At 33.8% G+C, this 19,332-nt stretch overlaps 1 long non-coding RNA gene and 1 pseudogene across 2 annotated transcripts in view; both read right to left on the minus strand.

Moving 5' to 3' along the window:
* Window positions 1-10,912, minus strand: part of LOC113623138 (uncharacterized) — a 212,334-nt gene extending 201,422 nt beyond the window's left edge. For both annotated transcript variants that reach the window (XR_003433793.1, XR_003433792.1), the window contains exon 1: window positions 10,842-10,912. This is a non-coding gene — a long non-coding RNA (uncharacterized LOC113623138). The remainder of the gene's footprint in view (window positions 1-10,841) is intronic.
* Window positions 6,900-7,023, minus strand: LOC113623689 (uncharacterized; annotated as a pseudogene).
* Window positions 10,913-19,332: the final 8,420 nt, after the last annotated feature.

A 19,332-nucleotide genomic window follows, 5' to 3' on the forward strand; every position in this document is an offset into this window, starting at 1 on the left:
GATTTCTAGAGAAGATAACCCCTATTATAATTAAAGATAAGTAAAAACTGGCCAAAAAGAAGGCATTCTAAATAATGAAAACAAATATTGTGTGTTCAAGTTTTAAAGTTACTAAGTCTGGAGATAGCAAAGCTGTTTTCGCGATTTGCTCCAGTGATCATGTCAGTTTCAGTTAAAAAAATCTTTCTAATATTCTACTGAATCCCTTCCTGATATCAAATGGTGCCATGATACAGCAGAATCATAGCCCTGTAGTTAAGATTCAGGAAAAGAATCGACCAGAATGCATATCAAAACCTTTACGCAAAAGACTGGCTAAAATGACTTGGATAATCTTCTCCTAAGTTGAAGGCTATACTCTTCCAAATAAAGGCAAAGTACTAAAAACAAACCAACCAAAAAAACCCTCTAATTTTGGTCTTCATGATGATGACTATGACTAAGTCAGTTTATCTGCAGTGGTTAAGTGTGATGGCTCCAGAGACAGGCTGTCTGGTTTTGAAACCTAATTCTACTAACCTCTGACTAGCTCTGTGGCTACAATCAAGTTAATTAAAGCTACATGCCTCAGTTTTCTTATCTGTAAAATGTGGCATGAAAATTGCTTCTTGTCACAGTAGTGAGGATTAAATAAGTTAAAACCTTAAGGTCTTTAGGAACTGTACTTGTTACATATTAAGTACTAAATAATTAACAATTATGAGGAGTGATATCAAATTATTTAATAACTGTTGTGTTGTACTGGCTGAACTTCAAGCTTTATCATTAATTTATTAATGATAATGATGGTGATTAATTATGATTAATGATAATGATTAATTTATTAGTGATAATGATGATGATGACAGTACATTTACTCAACAACTTCTATTATCAGATACTGTTGGAACATATCTGACATTGAATTTTCCCATCATCAGAAGCAAAGAAAAGGACTTGGGTGCAAGTATTTTATTTGGGAGTTGATCAAGGAAGCACAAGTGATGGATAAGAGAAAGTGATACAAAGAAGGGAAAAGGGCCAACAGCATGTGTTAATGAGTGGTTACCATTCTAATCTTAGTCCTTCTCAGGACCCTCTGTGAAGCTTAGAACATCTAAAAGTGTTCCCAGCACCCATCCAGGATTTAGAGGCTGGGACATTTATCCACTGACTCCTACTCCACTGTGATTGAAAGTTGCTTTTGGGACCATTATATTTTCCTGCAGTTCTGCAATGCAAGAGATCAACATTTTGAATTGGACTCAACTGGAATTAACAACTGCTTATCCAATTTATCCAGAATGTCCAAGAAACTGAAATATTTTATCACAAGGTGGAGGAGTTATGTAAAGAGCATCTTGAGACTCAAGAAATTCCAAGGAAGAACTTTGACTAATCAGTTTGCACATGAAGCAGCTCCACAAAAGTAAAATATAGAGCAAGTACCCCCAAAATGTTAGCTATTACTGGTATTAGGGAAGAGAACAGATATAGAAATAGTCATTCTTTAGCAGCGGCATACCTTTGTCCTAAACTGTATATAGCCAGCATAGTCCTTTGTCTCAAACAAATATTTGTCTAAAACTCTTTTAAAGAACTGGCCACTTTTGGCCTCATTTACCCCTCTCCCTAATAGACTGTGAGCTTCTCTAATAGACTTCTCTAATAGACTGTGAGCTCCTGGAATGGAAAAATGAGGTTTCTTTCACTATGATACCACAGAACTTAGCAAGTGCCTAGCATGCTATATTTAAGTCAGGACAAAAGAAGGAAGGGAAGATCATAGAAAGCAAAAGAGAAATAGTATTTTAAAATAATGTCTTACATTTATTGAATGCTTTTTATATGTCAAGTACTTTATTTTCTAATTTCATCATATTAATCATTCTGTGTGAGTTTTATTAGCTCCATTTTATAGGTAAGACCATTGAGGTTTGAATAGGATAAATAAGGTGCTTAAGTTTTCACAGGTGGAAAATAGTAGAACCTGGACTTGAAATTGTGTCTATTTCCTCTGAAAAATCCAATGGTCATCCAAAATTTTATGCTGCCTCTGAAGAAGGGAAGGGGAGGGAGACGGAGAGAGAGATGGAAGGAAAGACAGAGCAGGGGGAGGGAGAGATTAAGGGATCAATTCTGAACTTGCCTAGGAGTCAAGGCAAAGTTTGCTCTTACTCAAAAAGCTGTCACAGACTTAACTGATGATTTTTGCATATGAACTAAAAAGGTTTCAGAAGAAATCATGCAAAGATGAAAAGAGTAGTTTCCTGAAACATCATTTTGGAGTTATTTAGTTTAGAGGGTTTTCTGACTTGTTTTTGATTTCTATTTTTGATACAATTAAAATTAGAATTACATGTTCATTTAATTAGGCTAGGACTGTGGCACTGGAGAGAAAACAAAAACAAAAACAAAACTAATCAACCATGGGATTAAAATAGAAATATTTTCAGATTTTTGTCTCTGATAGTTTACCTCCAGTATTGTTTTGTTAAATTTCTCAATTTAGAACAAAGATTTAGATTTAGATTTAGAACAAACAGTTCCAAGTGCTCAAGTCATTTCCAGAGCTAAAACTGCCTGTTTCACATTTTTCCTGTCATACTATGATTTATTGTTTTAATTTTCAACACAAATTTTAGAGTTTTCAAGAAAGGATCTTCAACATGACCCGCGTTTGGGATTTGTTTTGCTCCAAACCTCATTGTACCTTGAAGATATTTATTTTATCAAAGATATAGAGCAAAGCCACTGTTTTTCAGAGTGGAAAACAGTTTCAAATGTCATCCTAGGTTTAATACATCCATGATAACTGTGCCCACTATCTGAGATAATTTGGAGGGTTTGAGACCTTTACTTTCTAGAAATAGTTTCTACTTAAGAGTAAAATACTTGTAAAGTCTGGATATATTTGCAAATAATTCTTTTGGATATCAGATTCCTTCACAATTAAGACCAGACATTAAGAAAAGTTTTCCACTCATTCCCACAATCATTACTGCAGTAAAACCACTATATGAACTCTTATAGTGAGAGAAAGGAAAAACCAAGTAAAAAGAAAAGGCAGAGGAATAGAGAAGTATATAGGAAAGATGTAAAAATGGCTCTTTGAAGATAGTTTCACTCATTTATAAGACAAGTCTCCCTAAGTGTTCACAAATACAGTTCTCTCCTTGATGTTACCCTAAATCTTTGCTTTGGAAAATGTGACAGAGAGAATCTGGATGACAGATTTCTCAGTAATTATGCTAACTATTTATATTTATTAATTTCATAAACTTTTACTGGGTGCCTGCTAGAGGAAAGAAAGTGAGGTAAAATATACTCACAGTCTATGAGCCAGGTATTATATAATCTTGTATAAAAGAAGAGTTTATAAAGTCATGAAACTGGACTTCCCTGGTAGCGCAGTGGTTAAGAATCCATCTGCCAATGCAGGGGACACGGGTTCAAGCCCTGGTCTGTGAAGATCCCACAAGCTTCAGAGCAACTAAGCCTGTGCGCCACAACTACTGAAGCTCACACGCCTAGAGCCCGTGCTCTGCAACAAGAGAAGCCACCGCGACGAGAAGCCCGCGCAATACAATGAGGAGTAGCCCCTGCTCGCTGCAACTAGAGAAAACCCGTGTGCAGCAACAAAGACCCAATGCAGCCATAAATAAATAAATTAATTTTTAAAGAAGTCATGAAACTTTCTTAAAAGCATATACCAAGTAAACGATAGAGCATGTTCTGATATTTTCTTGTTATATGTTTACTTGCCTAAGCCCACTTTCATAATTTGTTCATATAAAAGATGTTCAATGGACGTTTGCCTGTCAATTCAAAAGGATCTGCCTGTCTATAACAACAGTGACTGAGGAAGTCAACTATTGGCAATAAAGGTGTCATAAGTGAATGTGTTCTGCTAATAGTCTTTATGTACTTTCCAGACTTAGTAGTGTTCATAAAATAATATGGGAACTATGAAACCCTTAAACAACAGTTAACAGTTATTAACATTAAAAGTTTCTTAAAAACCTTACTGAGGTGGGTCAAGGGCAGGACAGTGAAGGAAGCAAAAAGGACTAAAAGCTTAAAATACAATACAAGAACTATGGACAAAATTTTTTCTGCTGTTGGTTTTATGGGGACTCAAGTGAATATGGCATAGTAAGTAAAAAAGGGAGTGTTTGGTGGTAATGGAGAAAGGGGTTATCTTTTGCTCTTTAACACTTGTTAAGAAATTGCTGTGCCCTAAGGCACAAACTATACAAGAAGTGACTTCCTAAGGGATTCTTTTAAAGGGATATATTGTTGAGACTTCACAGAAAGAAAAATATTCTAAATATCTCAGAGTTTGCATCAGGAAAATAAATCAAAGCTAATATATAACATTAATATGGATTAAATTCATGTGCCATGTTTCTCTGTGATCTTAATTTCTTAATCATTTTCTTGTCAGGAACATTATAAGATTTTTAGTACTTTTTTTAGAAAAAGTTTTTTGATTATCTACTTAATCACAAAGACAAATATCAGGAAAGCTACAACCACACAAAGTACTAAATATGATGTATTTGCATTATATGAGTTGCATCTAAGGATGGTATCTCTTTAAAGAAATTTTCAGGTGATTTATAATGTGATTAATTTTTCATTTGCAAGGAAAGAAGACATATTAATATCAGAAAAAAACTCATAATATTAAAGTTTGTACTCCATGCATTTATCTAACTGAAGAAAAACTTTTCAGAGTGAATAGACTGTGGATAGGAAAGAAATACAATTTTAATGGAAATAAATATTATGAACTAAACTGATAACTGCTGGGTTAATAACTGAAATGAATGGCCAAGTTTCAGGGGTTTATAGAAGTTAAAAAAAATGGGCTCTGGAGACAGGCTGCCTTGATTTGGATATTGGTTCTGCCACCATAAGTTGTATGACTGTGGGTGAGTTATTTAATTTCTCTTTGTTTCATTGTGCCATCCGTAAAATGGGGGCAATAACAACATCAGTTTCATATGATACTCAGGCACTTAGAATAGTGTTTAGCATAAAATAAATTCTATACAAGGGGTTGTTGTCATTTTCTAAGAAGGGTATTTGTGGTGGGCAGCTAAGACAGATACTGGAAGATCACTGGGAAACTGGAGAGTGGAGGTAATAATAAGAGCTGAAATTTTTAAAATATATATTTGCCTCCATGATAGGCAAATGATAAAAACCATTGGCAAGTTCAGTTCATTTGTGAAAAGGACACATACACAGATAATATGCATACATCAGTACATATTTAAGATAGTACGAGAAAATGGAAGTATATATAAAATATATAAACTTATTTTAAAAAATAAGTTAGGGACTTCCCTGGTGACGCATTGGTTAAGAGTCTGCCTGCCAATATAGGGGACATGAATTCGAGCCCTGGTCTGTGAAGATCCCACATGCTGCGGAACAACTAAGCCTGTGTGCCACAACTGCTGAGCCTGCGCTCTAGAGCCTGCAAGCTACAACTACTGAAGCCTGTGTGCCACAACTACTGAAGCCCACGCACTTACAGCCCATGTTCCACAACAAGAGAAGCCACTGCAATGAGAAGCCCATGCACCGCAACAAAGAGTAGCCCCCGCTCGTGGCAACTAGAGAAAACCTGAGTGCAGCAACGAAGACCCAACAGAGCCAAACAAAAAAAAAAAAAGAAAAAAGTCAAATAAATTTTCCTGAATAAAGGACAATTAGAAGCTAAAACATCTAAATGAGCAAAAATATGTAAGTTTTACAATGTACAGATGTGCATAAAAGTTTAATTCTCTATTGACTTTGATATAGTGTTTGTGTTTAAGGTACCAGGGACACTTGCTGCTACTTCATTGTTTTCTCCACTATCCATTGTTTTTATCTTTCTAAAAATGGAAGCCTTCTTAGATAAGTTATTTTCAGAATCCCACTCAAAACTATTCAAAAATGACATTTTCTCTTCCTTCTTAGATAAAAGCTTTGATAAAAGAATGATAACAGCTTCATGGCAGCATAAGATGACCTTGGTTTTGACCCTCCTTCACAATTAAAATTTGGCATTCATCCATGAACTAAAGTGTCTCTGTGGGAGTTGTGGAATCCAGCAACATACACCAAGGGACCCCAGAGAGGTTCTGCCCCCATATGCATCAGGTAATAGGAAGACAGACTTTAGTACAAGCTGTGGAACCAGCATGGGCATGAGCACTGGCTCCAGCCCTGCTCAGCCACAGAATGGGAGCACCTGAAAAACACTGACTTATGTGGACACACACAGAGGAGAGAGCCTTTGTAGAAGTCCAGGCTTCCAGAGAAGAAGTTTCAGGACTCCTTTGGAGCAAAAAACCATCTCTTCTGCAGGGGAAAGGGAGAGCAGTGAGTGAGCATCTGGCTTCCCAAGCAGTGAAAGAAGCTGTTACAGAAACCCATTTCTCACTCACAGCAGCCAGAGTATTAATCAAGAACTCCAAGATTGGGGAGTGGAGGGGAAGTTAAGGAAAGAGGTAGATAGGAATATCCAAGGGCATTAACGGGACACAGTTTCAGCTGACTGTATCCTGGACTCCAGCAGAGAGCCCACCCATGAGCTGCAGGGAAAATCTCACCCCAAGATCCCCCAAGTAGCCTTTGAACACCCACAATGACCTGAATTCCAAACTCACACCTCCCCCAACTCTGCAGCTGGCTCCTAGTACATGTTCTGTGGGCGGTGGCAAGAGTGAGCTTGGATAGAGAGGGAGCATGTGCAGAAAACAGGCCAGTGTCTGTGGGCAAGGGAGAAACCACAATCTTGAGCTGTAGTACCACCACCTTTGGGAAAACAAAAGAGAGGTTAGCAGCTGCCAGCCTGGTGCATTTTAAGATTGAGAGAAGACATACAAGAATTCTGCCACAAGAGGGAGCAAGAAGTGTGGAGTAGGTATATCCATACAAGGTCAGAGAAAGTCTCAGAATATTGCAACAAGACCAGTGAAAACTATCCCTCACTGATAAGGACAGATACTACACTTGATCTTAGCCAAAAGGCTGAGAAGTGATATACAATGGAATATTACTCAGCCATAAAAAGGAACGAAATTGAGTTATTTGTAGTGAGGTGGATGGACCTAGAGTCTGTCATACAGAGTGAAGTAAGTCAGAAAGAGAAACAAATACCATATGCTAACACATATATGTGGGATCTAAAAAAAAGGGACTGATGAACCTAGTGGCAGGGCAGGAATTAAGATGCAGATGTAGAGATGGACTTGAGGACATGGGGTGGGAAGGGGAAGCTGGGGCAAAGTGAGAGAAGCATTGACATATATATACTACCACATGTAAAATAGATAGCTAGTGGGAAGCAGCAGCATAGCACAGGGAGATCAGCTCAGTGCTTTGTGATGACCTACAGGGGTGGGCTAGGGAGGGTGGGAGGGAGGCTCAAGAGGGAGGGGATATGGGGATATATGTATGCATATGGCTGATTCACTTTGTTGTACAACAGAAACTAACATAGCATTGTGAAGCAATTATACTCCAATAAAGATGTATATAAAAAAAGTATCCCTCATGTGAAGGCAGCTAATAAAGATTGGAGAGGCGACTGTTACTTCAAAAACAACAATGCAAACTCCAAAAAAAAAGTGAGGAATCAAGAAAACATATCAACAAAAGATCACAATAATCATCCTGTAACCAAACCTAAAGTACACAGAGACCTGCAGTTTACCTGATAGAGAATTCAAAATAGCTATTTTGAGGAAACTCAATGAGCTACAAAAAAAACACTGTAACAATTCAATGAAATCAGGAAAACAAAACACAAATAAAATGAGAAATTCAACAAAGAGCTAGGAATCGTTAAAAAAACAACAACAGAAATTCTAAAATTGAAAATGCAGTGAATGAAATGAAAAATGCAATAGAGAACATCAACATTAGAATAGATCAAGGAGAAGAAACAGTCAGTGAATTAGAGGATACAAACTTTGAAATAACCCAGTAAGAGGAAAACAAAGAAAAAAGAATGAAAAAGACCAAAGAAAATCTACATGAGCTATGGAATACCATTGAAAGAGCCAAAATCAGGATCATTGGAGCTCCATAAGGAGGAGAGAAGGAGGCAGAAAGATTATTTAAAGAAACAATGACTGAGAATTTCCCAACCTTGCGGGGGAGACTGGACTTCTAGTTCATGAAGCTAACAAATTACCCCATTATTTCATTACAAAAAGATCTTCTGCAAGACACACTATAATGAAATTGTCAAAAATCAAAGACAAAGAATCCTAAAAGCAGCAAGAAGAAAAGACTGTAACCTACAAAAGAATCTTCATTAAGCTATCAGCAAGTTTCTCAGCAGACACTTACAGGCCAGTAGAGAGTGGGATTATATATTCAAAGTTCTGAAAGAAAAAAATCGCCAACCAAGAATACTCTGCATGGCAAAATTATCCTTCAGGTATGAAGGAAAAATAAAGACTTTCCCTGAAACACAAAAGCTGAGGGAGTTTGTCTCCACTGGGTCTGCCTTATAAAAAATGATGAAAGGATTTCTTCAAGTGAAATGAAAAGAAGCTAATTAGTTAAGTGAAAATATACAAAAATATAGAACACATTGGGAAAGTTAAATGTATAGTCAAATTCAGAAATCTCATTCTGTAATATGATGGCAAGTTACCACTGAACTATAGTATAAAGGTTAAAGGAAAATAGCATTAAAAATAACTATAATTTGATAATATATAGTCTAGAAAACATACAATATAAAAAGAGATAAATTGTGACATTAAAAAAGTAAATGGGAAGGAGTAAAAGGGTAGATTTTTTTGTATTTAATCAAAGTTAAGTTGCTATCACCATAAAATAGACATTTTAAATCTGTAAGATGTCAGCCTCACATGGTGACCACAGAGCAAAAACCTATATTAGATTCGCAAAAGATAAAGAGAAGGAAATCAGAGCATACCCCCACAAAAAAATAATCAATTCACAAAGAAAGGCATAAAGAGAGGGAAAAACAGCAATGGAATTATAAAAGAACCAGAAAGCAATTAATACAATGGCATTAATAAGTCCTTACATAGCAATAATCACTCTAAACACAAATTTATTGAATTATCCAATCAAAAAGCACAAAGTTTTTACCCTTTGACCAATATCACCCAATTCTCCTACCCCCCAGCCCCTGGTAACCACCATTTTACTGTCTGCATCTACAAAGCTTTTACTTTGTTAGAAGAGGAATAGAGTTTCCAAATCTAAAACATGACATAGTGATTATAGTTAACAATATTGTGTTATATATTTGAAAGTGGCTAATAGAGTAGACCTTAAATGTTCTCACACAAAAAAGAAATGATAATTATGTGACATGATTCAGGTGTTAACTAATGCTATGGTGGTAATCATATTGCAATATATAAATGGATCAAATCAATACCCTCGACATCTTAAACTTACACAATATGTCAATTATATCTCAGTAAATTTAAAAAATAGGAAATAAAGAACAAAAATGGGAAAAAATTTGATACAAAATTGTTACCAAAAAAACAAAAATGTGTACAGAGGAATATGAAAAAGGGGGAGGGGAGAAAAGTAAATGAGAGGGGAATAGAAGTGACCTTATGCAAAATAATTGAGCCTGCACATGATATGATAGAAACATTTTCCTCAGTTACTGAGAAGATTGCAAGTAAATCTAGAATAGTAGAGACTAAAAATAGCTTGGAAAGTTAACAGACTACTGGATAAAATAAATATTGATGTTATCAATCAAAGAACAACAGATAGAATGATTCCATAAGCACATGAAATTTTCTCAAAATTAAAGTTTGCAAGGTGATTAACATGAAATCAAAACTATCTGTCTAAACAAGAGCAGTGGCCTTTGTCATATCTGAAAATTAAAAAAAGTTTGAATAACACTTGATTTGAGATTTTATTTCAATTTTAGCATGGCCTATGTTAGAAATTTTGAAGTAGCATCACATAGAGCGTAGCGAGAACAGCGTTAGTGGAAGAAGGCATTGGAAATGTGGATACTCATAACTGCAAATGTGATGCTGTGGTACTTTCTGGTGTTTATGGACATGTACGACTGGTACCCACATTCTTTGTAAAGTACTGACTTCTGCTTTTCCCACTCCCCACCCCCGGCTCACTTGCATCTCTACTTCATGGCTAATGTAATGGCTGAAGAAGTCATAACTAGTTATTAACTGAACAATTACAACAATTAATAACAATTGTTAACTTGAATATCTCCAAGGTGAAGAGAGGTCAACTAACTAAAATCCATGGAAAACTGAAAAGTTTTAAAAATGTCACTTACATATACTATAACAGATCTATGAAGTACATACATATATGCATTCATAAACATATATATAGTCAATATATAGCTATGTCTATCACAAAATATTTGGTTTGACTCACTAGCAGGGCTTCCCTATGATGTTTTGGTAAACCAGTGAGCATATTTTAATTGTTAAAAAGTGCTGTCATAAACTAAATGGATCAGATGAAGATATGTGCTAAAAACCGTTCAGACGCTCTATGGGGAATATAGGGAAGGTATACTCCGAATCTGCCTGATAAATTTGTTCAAATAGTTGATATTATATATCAAGCATATTTTGATATATAATATCAAAAGCATAAGCATATTGATATTATAATCAATATATTTGCTGTCATATATCAAGCATATTTTAATAAATAATTACTTGAAGTATACCTCCCTTATTCTTAAAAGGGTTTGAAGTTGGTGCAAAAAAATAGCAAAGAATTAAAAGAAACACATTAATAAAATGGGGGAAAGAAAAGAACACAAAATATAGATTATACTCTGAATTCCTGGAACTACTTACTAAGACCAATCTGTAATAGTTTCTCTTCTTCCTCCTCCTCGTCCTTCTTCATCTTCATTAGTTTAAAATCTAAAGAAAAAAGATATCAGCACTTATTTATTGAGAAAGTATTTTGTGGATATATCAAACCTCAACCATTTGAAATCTTTACTGTTTAGCATTGAATGATGGCATAGAACTCCATCATAGTGTATCTTACTTTTACTTGAAAAGGGGCACAAATTATATAATAGCTAATACTTATTCAATACTTACTAAATGCCAGATGCTCTTCTAAGAACCTTACCTATTGAAACTCATAATTCTCTCATACCAGCCATGTAATAAATACTATTATTATCTTCACTTTATAGAACCTGGTGTCCTGAGAGTTTTAGGTTATAACTTTATATGGAACATATCTGAACCTTACAGAGCCAGTGATCTTAACCACTATGTTACACTGACTGTGAGTATACCACAGATTGACATATTTCTCTCAAACATGATAACCACGTAAAAAACTAAAAATATAATACAATACTTCTTGTCACTAAGTCATGTAATAATTACTTATTGAGTAACTATTATTGTCCTAGGAAAATATTAAGTTATGTTATAAAATGTCCTCTGATACTTATTTTAAAAGATGATGCTCTACATTTTTACTCTTATTATATTTGGATTTCTTGAAAATATCTTTGAATGGAAATAATTTTATTTATATTTCAACCAATGCAAATAAAAATCTATATTAAATATTTATTTATTTATTGTTTTCATATATATTATCCCAGGATTATAGTCTACTCCAAATGAAATTCAGCCAAATGTAAATAATTTTAAAAATAGACCTCAGGCAATTTTCTCAGTTATTTACACAAACTATAACTGAATAATGAGATGGCAAGTTTTGTTGTAATTTTAAGTCTACCTTGTTATTCACTTAGCTTTTGTTCCCATCCTGATTCAGTATGCCCTTGTGATTACAGCATGTGTGTTGGCAACAAATTCATAACTGTGTTATGACTCTGTTTTCATATCTCTGAAACATCCATGAAAGTATGTGTGCATGGGGTAGTTTGGAGGAATTAATGAGATAATGTAGGTAAAGCACTGTTGCCAGCATATGCTGGCTTTTAATAGGCCAGAATATAGTGGTTTTTAAAAAGCCATTTTAATAATGAGTTTATAAACCATATTTGATATCTCAAATATCTCTCTTTTGACTACATTTGTAGCCTTGAAATTCTCCAGCACTGGCCTCTTTCATTATTTGTCATATTATACAGACACTGAGCACTTACTGAACTCAAGATGTGTGCAAAGTGTTTGATATACAAAAATCTTGGCCGGCCCTGTTACCTTACTGCATTAGATTTAATAATTAAAGCATTATTTGGGTTAGACCAAAATATCACAAACTTCCTTGGGTAAGGTGTTATAGAGAGGGAGAACAGGATGTACCTCTTTCTCAGTACATTTTATCCGTGGGGATAGTGATGAGCCAAGTGACACACCCCTGAATAACAAGGTAAATTTACTGAACACTCTCTTCCAGTTCTAGTGCTATAAATATGTAAATTATAGATTATTCCTAAGTAATTTTTTTTCCTGCAAAATATTTCTCTACCTTGTCTGGCTTGGCCAGTTTTACAGGCTTCTCAGTTCCTTCTCATTAGGCTATTTTTGTTTGTTTGTTTCTCGAATCAACATACAACAAAACTTAACAAAAGACAGGTGCAAACTATTTGAAAACTCATGAGATATTGTTTTGATAGATTCAGTAGAGGGAAATCCCAGTAATTATTGGCTTGGGGAAATTCTGGCATCTGTATTTGGCACAGAACTGAGCAGCAAAACTTATGCTGCACTTGAATTCAGATAAACACACACACATGCAAACATATACAGAAAAATGGTTTTGAAAAGAAGCTGTCTAGGTTGGAGAAAAGGTTTCTATAAATGAAGGAAATAGGCTTTCTTTAGGCATGATACATTTGACTGCTTTTAAAATTTTCCCATCAAGCGGGATGTAAATGTAAATTTGAACTGTAGAATTGAGAGAAATGACTGAATATTTCAGCATTCCTAAACATAAGTATATTCACAAATATCGTTGTGAAATTGGAAACTTGAGAGAAAAGTGTCTTTGTATTATGTTCCTTGATAACTACACTCCTTTTCCATTTTTCCATTAAAATCTGATGGTGCACACACTCGATTGTGACACATTCAACTTGCTTTTCATCAAAGATTATTCATTTTCATAGCAACTACTGAGATTAGGAACTAGCACCATACTTTCTATATTACTTTCCTATTCATGGAGGAAGGATGGACATAGAAGAAAGTAGATGACCAAGCGCAGGAAAAGCAATCAAAATATAAATTTTCATTTCATAAATAAATGAGTTAGTATCAAACATATGGATAGTATAGAAATCAGTTCAAAGTAAATGCTAAATATTAGTAATTATTAAAATAACCCAGGTATCATCCAGGACCCTCACTGCTTCTTGAGATCTGAGTAAAAAATGCTTGAAATGCCCCAAATTCCATAGATTATGGATGTCCAGAACTGTTAAAAGAATTTCAAGTTTCTCATGTAAATATATTATAAATTTGCATTTATATTTGAAGTCAAAGGCTAATTTATTTTTCTTCTATATTCTTCATCCTCTCATATTTCATAGCAGATAGGAAGTATTCAATTAAGTTGCACGAAAGGTAGCATCTCAGGTTAAAAGCATGATGTCTTGGGCATGATAGCATTTAAATCAACATCTTTAAAATTCAATCCAATTAAATATTAAAAAGAGACATTGTTATTTGAAGCAATAAATTTAGTAAGTAAATTTAATTGTAAATGATCAAGGTGTTAATACTGCTAACAACTAAGAACGATTAACGTAAGAAAAGCAAACACGCAGATTTCAGTCTGGTTTATTCGTATCTCATGTAAATTAGGCAGGGAAATATCATGGAGTGTCTAGAAAATCTGACTATCAGGCGAGAAGATGTAAATTAAGTAATTAGAAAGCAGTAAAGCATCATTGTTTTTTTAATGTAGAATGGGAGATAGCCGAGAAGGAAAGAGAAAACAGAAGTGTTGAAATGAAAAAAAATCACTTGGAAAACTCAGAAACTTCCACAGCATGCAAGGCAGAGAAAACTGCTTCTTAATCTTAATACTGAAGAGAAAATAGCCAATCTCTCTTACAATGGTCTATCTACTACTCTGAATTATATCCTGACATCAATAGGTAGTATATATTTTCATGCTGGACATTGTGAACAGGAAACAGACAGGCAGGTGGCTTTGTGGTCAGGATGTCAGTGACAGCTTAGATCCTGCACTCCCTTCCCATCCTGCCTTATTTATTTTAGAAAATAATCACTTTAGTTACAGGAGAGAGAAATAACACAATACCAAATTTATTTACTTCATATATAAGAAAGCTAAAAATGCATAGCTGTTTGACTCCAGAACATCTGATCTTTTACAGGAGGCACAGGAAAAAATGACTGCTGGGGCTGCCTGCCTCAATACAGTGATGTATTTTGAGAGTTTATTTTTGCATTTCTTAACTTTATTCCTGTCACTTTAGATGAGGATGTTTTGCACCTACCATCTGTATGTTGTAGGCAACATTCACTTCAATAAACTCAATAAAATGTTACACTGGTATATTTCTGACTCTGCCAGTAACCAAAATAAGCTATTTTCCCCCCTTAAATGTGCTTCAGTTTCTCCAGTGGTGAAATATATGAACTCGCTTCTTAACAACTGAGAATGATGTTGTGAGTATAGAACATTCTGCTAAAGGTCAGAAGGAGGATATAAGTCAGAAATTTCTGTAGTTGAATTTCAGAAGTTTAGACAGAGACATATTTTAATTGGATCAAATAGGTTACAATACTAGTAAATCCATTTCAGATCCTTCAGGGACATGCTGATATAGGAACGTGTGCAATTTAAAAGTGAAAGAACATTGTGTATGGGCGAACTTTAAAATCATTCCAAAGTAAAGGTAAAAGGTTTATTTATGTTTGCTTATCTACAGTTCATATACTTTCTTGTTTTTGTTGTTGTCATTTTTGTTCGTTTTTCCTACTCCTCCTCATTGTCGTTGTCTCCTCCTCCCCTCCCCCTCCTCCCCTCCCCCTCCTCATCCCCCACCTCCTCCTTCTTCTTTCTTCTTATTCTTCACAAAATTCAGTGTTTGCTAAACTGAAAGCACTAAACAAAAAAATAATCATTTTGCAGAATTTTTTAAAGTGACATGCATAGCATCTATTCCAATGATGTTTTTTATGTTTCCTTTTACTCTATTTTGAGGAAATCTTTTGATTTGGGTTTTATTGATGAGGTAGGCAAAAATAATAGCTCTCAAATATTCTAATCCATAAAATGAATAAGTTATGGCAAAAAAGGCTTTGCAGATATGATTAAAGACCTTGTGCTGGGGAGATTATTCTCGATTATCCAGAGATAATCCAATATATAATCACAAAAGTCCTTATAAGGAAAAGAGAGTGACAGGAGTGTTAGAGAAGATGTGACAACAAAACAGAGGTTGGTTGGATCGATATGATTGCTGGAAGAGGGCCAGGAGCCAAGGAATGGGGGCAACTTCTGGAAGCTGAACAGGCAAGGAATGGTTTCTCCTCCACAGCCTCCAGAAAAAACGTAGTCGAGCCAGCATGTTGATTTTAGCCCCATAATACTCATTTCACACTTGACCTTCAGAATGATAAAAAACAATAAATTTGTCCTGCTTTAAGCCACTGCATTTGAGGCAACTTTTTATAGCATCAATAGGAACCTAATACAATTGACAATTCATTTTGAGCCCTAACAGTAGACCACATTTAGTCTTAATAAAAAATCACATAGCTCACATGAGAGTGTTTATATAATAGATCAACAGCATATACAGAGGAATATTTTTCCTCTTATAGAGAAAATAAAATAGTATACACGTTCTGCCCAGGGAGGAAGCTCTTCACCCTCTGACACAATCTATAAATCACTATTCCCCATTATTAAATTTTTTTTTCTCATTTTTATGGCATGCAGCAGAAAATCAGAAAACCTGAGATAGCAGTATCTATAGCAGAGATGCTAGTTAGCAGAAAGCTTATCAACATAGCACAAGGACCCTGTCACATATACACTTGTGACAGAAATTTCAGAGATGCTACTGGGAGATTGGGACCCTGAAAGTAAAATAGTGGTTCAGGATATGTATTTAACACCTGAGTTTTGAGCAGCAGATAGAGACTGTAATTCATAATTAAGACCCTTTCTTAAAGAAGCTTCTTTCCACTGGTGACTGCAGTAGGCCAGGAAAAGGGTGAAACACAAAAGCAATCAGAAAACCTTATTCAAGTAAAAGAGAAGAGATATCCACATCAGATGGAACAGAGAAAATATTATTTTCCACACGTGGTTTGAGATTTTACCAGTTTCTTCATTGTGAAGGATTAGAATTCAAAACCAGTCTCCTTATTTATTCATCATCCTTGTAAATATGTGGACTCTTGGATTCTAAAAGTAGCTAAAGCTAATTTTAGAGGGAAATTCATAACACTACATTCTTTTATTAGAAAAGAAAAAAAGTCTAAAATTTAACCCAAAGTAAGTAGGAGGAAGGAAATAACAATGACAAAAGGAATCAATGAATTAGGAAACAGAAAACATTATAGAAAATGAATGTAAGTAAAAGCTGGTTTGTTGAAAAATTATTAAAATTAATAATCTAGTCCAGTTGATCAATTAAAAACAATACCAGACTAAAATAATTAGAGAAATGAAAGAAGAAACATCCTACAAAACCAACAAACATTAAAAAGAAAAAAGGTAATAATATGAATATTCAATGTCATGCATCCTACAAACGTGATAACATGAGTAAATTTCCTGAAAGACAATAACTAAAGAAGAATTAGATACGCTGAAATTAAATGAAATTCACATCAGTTATAGCCCATATATATATATATTCCAAGCCTAAATTAATTCTACATTAGTGAATTCCACCAAATTTAAAGAAATAAAAAATACCAATTTTATACAGACTCCTCCACAAGTGGAAAAGGAGGAACTATATATCAACACATTTCATAAAAACAATTTTAAGCTGACACCAAATTCAGGAAAGACAGTACAATAACTAAATAAAATTACAAAACTATAATGTTTACAAATATAGACTCAAAAATTCTTACATAATAGTAACAACTTGAATCCAGCAATATCTAAAAATAATGTATAAAAATAGTAGTACGTCATTGCCAAGTAGGCTTATTTAAAGAAACCAAGAATTGTTCAATCTTTAAAAAGCAAACATTATAATTGTCCACATCAACAGACTAGATAAGAAAATATATAATCATGTCAATAGGTACAGGAAAAACATTTAAGAAAATTAAATATCCATCCAAGTTAAATTTAGCAGTGAACTAAAAATAGAACTTCCTCAACTTAATAAAGTACCTTTACAAAAAAATAACTTCCTAAACTTAATAAAGTACCTTTACAAAAAAATAACTTCCTCAACTTAATAAAGTACCTTTACAAAAAAATAACTTCCTCAACTTAATAAAGTACCTTTACAAAAACCCATCAATTAGCTAACATTTAACATAGAAAGATGAAATTCTTTCATCCTATGATTGGAAACAAAACAAAAATTTCCACCCACACCACTCTAACCAAAATTGTACTGTCCTATCAAGTGAAGTAAAGTAACAACAACAACAAAAAAGACATTAATTATTGGAAGGGAAAAAGTACTGTCTTTATAGGCAGACAAACAAAACTTGTAAGTAGTAAGTCATAAGAAATCTTTAAAAAGAGCAATCAGAACTATATGCACATTTAGCAAGTTTATAGAACACAAGGTCAACATAAAAAAATTCTATTTCTACATAACAATGAATATTAAAATATTAAATATTTTATATTATAATTAAATTAATCTATTAATAGTACATTTACTGAAAGATATAGGAATGCTGTACTCTAATACCTACAAAATATTGCAAAGAAAAAATTAAGAAGACAAACATCTAATTGTTTTTTAAAGGGGAAATTATTTGTACAGTAATTTCACAAAAAACATGCTCAACATCAACCATTTGGTATGAGGTAAAAGCAAATTAAAAACAAAATGAGATACCAATATGCATGCACAAGAATAGTTAGAAATAAAAAGACTGCAAATGCTAAGAGTAGGCAAGGATATGGAGGAAGTTGAACACTAAGATATGGCTAATGGGAAAGAAAAATGATAGAGCAACGTTAGCTGTATTCGGTTGTATTTATTAAGATTAACGTTTCATTCCAACATGACTAAGTTATTCTATTCTGAAGGAAAATGAAAGTTTGTGCCCACAAAGACTTACACACAAATGTTCGTAGCAGCAACATTTGTAACAAGCAATATGAGGAAAGTTGATATCAAGAGGTAAATGTATAATATCAAGAACTGAATGGATAAAAGGCAGAATATTCCACATACTGGTATATTATGTAGAAATAAAATGAAAGAAACTAGTGATACATGAAACAATGTGATTAAATCTCAAGATAGTATGCTAAATTAAAAAAAACTAGACAGAAAACCCAAACAATTTAATATTCATTTAACATTTAATCAAATGAAAAATTATAGCAACAGAAAGAAAATCAGTTGTTGTCAAGGGACATGGGTCAGGGCAGGAACTGACTGCAAAGGGATACTTGGGAACATTTTTGGAGTATGCATATATATTCTAAAACTTAATTGTGTTGATGGTTGCACATTTGCAAATATTTATCAAATATCATCAGATTATATACTCACTTAAAATAGGTGAAATTTATTGTGAATATATCATACTTCAAGAAAGCTATATTACCTTTTAGAACTGTAAAACATGTAGGGATAGATGTATAAAAACTATTTGTAAACCCTATGCAAAAAAATAAATATTTCTGAGAGAATTTTTAAAAAACAGTATCTAAATCAATTTAGAGATATAAAATGTTCATGGACTAGAAGACTCAGTATTGTTAACATAGCAATTCCCCTTAAATTGCTTTATAGACTCAAAGAAATTCAGGAAGCTAATGGTCTAATATATGTTGAGAATCTAAACATTTTGAAATAAAAGTATAAAGCTGGTCAACTTACGTTATCCCATTTTAGGACTTACTGTAAAAACTACAGTGATCAGAGAATGTGGAAATGGCTTAAGAATCCACATTAAATCAATAGATTAAAGTCATCAGAAAAATATCTCTGTGTGTTCACCTGAGTTTTCAAAAGAGGTATCAAGATAATTAAATAGGCAAGAATAGCCTTACCAAAAAAAGATGATGCAAAAACTGAACATCTCTATAAAAAATGAAACCTAACACCATATAGAAAATCTAACACTGTATACAAAAACAAAACAAAACAAAAAACTCAAAAAAGTCATAGACCTCAATATAAGAACTAAAATGATAATACTTTTAAAA

The sequence above is a fragment of the Aethalodelphis obliquidens genome, unplaced genomic scaffold, assembly GCF_003676395.1.
Source record: "Aethalodelphis obliquidens isolate GAN/ISIS:26980383/991018 unplaced genomic scaffold, ASM367639v1 scaffold11, whole genome shotgun sequence".
Classification (NCBI taxonomy): domain Eukaryota; kingdom Metazoa; phylum Chordata; class Mammalia; order Artiodactyla; family Delphinidae; genus Aethalodelphis; species Aethalodelphis obliquidens.